General features: G+C 34.3%; 1 long non-coding RNA gene across 1 annotated transcript; it reads left to right on the top strand.

Annotated features, from left to right (window-relative positions):
• Positions 1-857: 857 nt before the first annotated feature.
• LOC145795781 (uncharacterized) lies at positions 858-2095 on the top strand. Its single transcript, XR_014336716.1, has 2 exons — positions 858-1653; positions 1738-2095. It is a non-coding gene; the product is annotated as an uncharacterized LOC145795781 (long non-coding RNA).
• The last annotated feature ends 2860 nt before the right edge of the window (positions 2096-4955 follow it).

Raw genomic sequence — 4955 nt, 5'->3', positions numbered from 1 at the left:
ATGATAGTGAAGGTGAGAATAGTGGTGATGGTGTTGTGAAATTAGTAAAAATTTAATTGAAAAAATATTTTTTATTTTTTGTTTTTTAAAAGCAACAAACAACAAAATTCGTGAGGAACTAAAAGAAGAAGATGGAGGATGGATTGGGTGTGGTAAAGCATAGATATCTTAAAATGAGTGGTTCAGATTTGTTAAAAGGTATAATTAGATTTTAGATAAATTAAAATGAATGGTTCAAATTTGCAAAGAGAAAGATGGTTTAATGTCTAAAATGTCCATGGCTAAGAGATCAACAAACAATTCCTTATTTATGCCTTGATGTGATTTAATATGGGTCTTATAACACTTTCTTCAAATAGGTTCTTTCGCATTTTATTTCTTCAAACATGCTCTTATAACATTGTAAACAGACTCTTATAACATGTAGGGGAGAGAGTGAGATTAAGAGTGAGAGTGAGAGAGAGAGAGATGGTTGTAATTTTTTTTTTAATCTTCCACGTTCTTCCACATTTTTTTTAATTACTAAAACTTATTTGATTGTCTCAAAATTATATATTTGATTATTATAAAACAAACTTCTTAATTAATTAATTAATGTGTATTTGATTTTGTTGTTGAACCAAATAAAATAAAATAATGTTGAATATATATTTAGCTTTTGTTGTCAACCTTAAAAAAATAAAAATATAAGTTGTTAACATTAAATATATTAAAAAAGAAAGAAAAAAGATTGAAAGTATATTTAGCTAAAACCTTAAAAAAAAAAAAAAAAAAAAAAAAAAAAAAAATTGTTAACATTAAATATATTAAAAAAGAAAGAAAAAAGATTGAAGGTATATTTACCTTTTGTTATGAACCTTAAAAAAAAAAAAAAAAGTGGTTGTTAACATTAAATATAAAAAATAAAAATGGGGAGGGTGGTACCCATGGGGAATGGAGAATGAAAATGGTAAAAATTTATTATAAAGGAATGGGGATGGACAATTAATATCCATCCCATCAACCCCCATTGCCATCCCTATATTCTCCTGACCATACTATTTTTTATTTTTCTTCTTTTTCTTTTTTTTGTTTTTGGTTTTGATAAAAACACCTAAAATCATGTACACCCACATAAAATTATAAAATATCACAAATTACAAATTACAAATTTGGCCAAAATGAATGAGGTTTGGAATTAAAGTTTCACTTTAATTTTTCTGCTGAGAAATTCACAAAATGACATATTTCAATTTTTATCATGAAGTATTCAAAACGCTCAAGTATTAGGGTCGGTCAAAATGGGATGTCTACATGCACCACGGTCCAAAACTCCCAAACCGTCTCTCTCTCACTCTCTCACACACACACATATCCATTGACGGTCTCAAACCCTCTCTCATTCAGATGTCTGCCTTCGACGATCTCGCCGTTGTCCACCGTCCATTGTCCTCTTGCTGCGGCCGAACCAACGTCATCATCGCATCCATCAACTTTCAAATCCTCTTTTCTCCACTGTTCACTACCAGTCAGAACTCGAGATCCGCTACACCGACGATCTCGCCGCCGTCCATTGTAGGGTTTTGTAAAACGCCGCATTTTCTTTCAATCTCACCATGCCTACTGTTAACATTGGAAAAGATCGTCTCTTCGAAGCCCTAGGCTATACATATAGTAAGTTCTTTAATCGCTCTTCTTCTTAGCGTAGTACAATTCAATCGATTTTCAATTTATCAAGTTCACAATTTGTTTTTTTAGTTTCAGCTCTCAAATCCTCTCACCGCCTCTCCTACTTCGCCGTGGCGTAGTCGAAAAGTGCCATGAATCATCATCATCATTATAATCTTCAAAGCTCAAAAACAGATATGTTTCATTATCTCGGCCATCCACAAATCTGTTTCATCATCAACTTGAGACCTGTGTTTATATATATATATATATGTAAATATGATTTTTTTTAGATTTGTTTTATTTTATTTTATCTTTAAGATTTGAGCTCAAATCTGGTAAAGGATCATTTGTGTGTGTACAGATAATCATACAGATCCTTCTCTTTCTCTCTCTCTCTCTCTCTCTCTCTCTCTCTCTTTTTTGTAGTTGTTGTTGTTGTTGATATAATGATATGTTGTTGTTGTTGATGATGAAACATATTGCAGATCCATATGTTTTGTTTGAACGTTAGTGTGTGGTTTTCTAGCGAGGAAAGGCCGACCAGAGTTGTTGAATTTGAACAGATAGATAGTAGAAAGAGATACAGATTTTAACTGATTGATTTGTTGTTGTTGTTGTTGTTGATGGATTTTCAACATATAAATTTGTTATTGTTATTGAACAAATAATAAAATTGGAATAGATAGATTTAAACTGATAAATGAAAAAATTAAACAGATAATAAAATTTGGATAGATATTTGAACAAATAAAAGGAAAAAATTGAATAAATAGATATATATTTTGAATAGATAGGGAAAAAAATTGAACATATAGATATAAATTTAAACAAATAAATATAAATTTGAACAAATTTGAATAGATAGTTAGAAAAAGTCAAATAAATATTTTGTTATAAATTTAAACAAAATGACTTCTCACCAAACTATTTCACAAAGAGTAGATTTATCTATCACTAACAAAAAATATCTACTGGACCTAATATCTTATACATTCCTTAGATTGGATTTATCACCATTTTTCTCAAAAAAAAATCACATCAATAGATTTTTTTAAAAAAATTACAAATTAATAAAAAAGTTTATAAATATTTATAATTAAAATTAATTTTTTTTTTTATAAATTTATATTTTTTTCTCCTATCATCATTGAGAACTACCCCTTTTATATTTAAATATTTTTTACTTTAGCCCTTAAAATTTATTTAATTTTTTTTTATTTTGAGAAAATGGCTTTTTTTTTTTCTTCAGAAAAACAGAGATTGAGTGCCAAAGTGATATGAGAATCGCAAATGAGAAAAGGGTGGGAAACACTACCCGGAGAAACTGGCTCCTCGCAAACCGAGAGGTCTCTTGTCTTTGTGACACGTCTGTGTGTCGTGTGTTTTGTTTTGTTTACCTCAACTTTTGTTTTGAGTCTTTTTCGAGTGTTACTCGATGTGTTTAGGTCGTGTACCTTTTGTTGAGTCATAATATGTTGTGTTCAGTTGTAGGCTCAATACCCGGCTGAGAACTCTTTTCTCATTTTCAAAAAATCGTTTTGTGCTCAGAGTGCTGTGCCATTCTGCACATTTATGCAAAACAAGATTCTTTCTTTCTTTCATAAACCGCAAGGTTCAACCCAGGTCATGTGAGAACAGTAGAACAAGGACCTATCTGAAGCTATATAGGTTACGGACTGCAAAGCAAAAGAAAAGAGGAAAAATTTGGAGCATCTTAGTCTGTTTCAACTTCGGCAAATTCCGAGACTGCACTCTAGGTGCACCTTCTCAGGCCTCGCCATTTCTCTGGAGAATGAGTGTATCTTGACCCCAAGTGTAAGCCTGCTTCAAGTCAGAATGGCAGTCCAAGCAGCACCCGAGGGTTTCACATGCAGATGTTATCTCTCGCCAATATAAACAGGTTGTCCCCTTTTGAGCTGAGCGTATTGCCAAGTCCTCTGAAAGGTAAATCGGAGGCACCAGAGTACATGTTTGACGCCCTTCCATTGCATAGAATGTGCACTTTCATATACACTTCTGTTACATGCTGTAGTGCAAGCCCGCGAGGGACCCTCGCTACAGTTTGGACTCAATTTGTGTCACGGTTCTTAATCTGAACCAAAGAGTCCAAATCCGGCAAATCGTTTTGAGAAACAGATTTTTTGAAAAGAAGTGCCAAACATGGACTGTTTTGCCAGATACAGAGTCGCCACCTAAATATTTTATTTTTGGGGGAATTTAGGAAACCCTGACTCGGTGCCAAAGGCCACGTGTCCATCATCACCAAAGTTGCCTCAGCTCGGGAACTTGGGTACGATTGGGAAAGGTCAGCTATGAGCACCCCCTCTCGCCCAATCCGAAGATCGGCCTCTACTAACCATGATATCCGTTTTTGAAAACGTTATGTGTTCTTATTCCGGTTATTAGCCTAGAATTACTATGTTATGCGCACAGCAAACAAGTATAGACTAGATTGCCTAGTTTGGGAATAAGCATTGCATATCCGATTGTTTTGGAAAAATATTTTGGAACTTGCTACTCGCAAGTAGGCTAAAACACGGATTTCAATGAGTCGTTCCAACTCAGACAATCCAACCTTCACCCACAGGCATTCAAGCAGTTATATAACATAAGCAACTAGCCTCATGGTAATCATGCTATCATGGCAACACTCACACGCATGCAAGGATGCTAAAGCATAAATACTTACATCGTACTGCGTACCAAAACAAAAACTAGTTAGTAATCACATGCATGATCCTAGTCCATGTTTAAATGTCTAATACAACGCATACGGAATGTCACTAGAGTAGGCTCGGTTATTCTATGAATGACATGTGAAAATGCACAAGTAGCATGTATTCAAGTTAGATTTGAAATACCAATGCAGTTAGCATGATGCGCCGAGTCCGGTGTATGCAATACTGATGAATGATGCACACATGCATAGCATAATGTATGCTAAATTAAACATGTCTTATTACTAACCGTCAAAGCAGGTAAGTAAAAGAGAGAAAGAAGTGGGGGGTTGGAAGACATGCACACACTCACCCACGCTTATTACAAATTTGCCCTCACTCGGAGGGACCGAAAGAATAATACAAATTAACTAACTCGCAAGCTAATTAATTATTACAAATCACCTAATTAATTAACAAATTAACTAAGCATAAGGAAAGCAATAAAATGGGGGCTCGGGAAGAGGGTCCGATGCGCGCGTGCTCGGGTCTTGCTTGGAAGTACACTGCCATGCATAGGCCGCCTCTGTTTTCCCTGCTCTGCCTCTTTGAAGACTGCCAAAGTCTCAGAATTGCTTCCCTGGACAT

Source organism: Camellia sinensis, chromosome 1 (assembly GCF_055761805.1).
Source record: "Camellia sinensis isolate YWXY chromosome 1, ASM5576180v1, whole genome shotgun sequence".
In the NCBI taxonomy this organism is placed as follows: Eukaryota; Viridiplantae; Streptophyta; class Magnoliopsida; order Ericales; family Theaceae; genus Camellia; species Camellia sinensis.
Note: the sequence above shows the minus strand (reverse complement) of the source record. Positions and strands in the feature narration are given on the sequence as shown.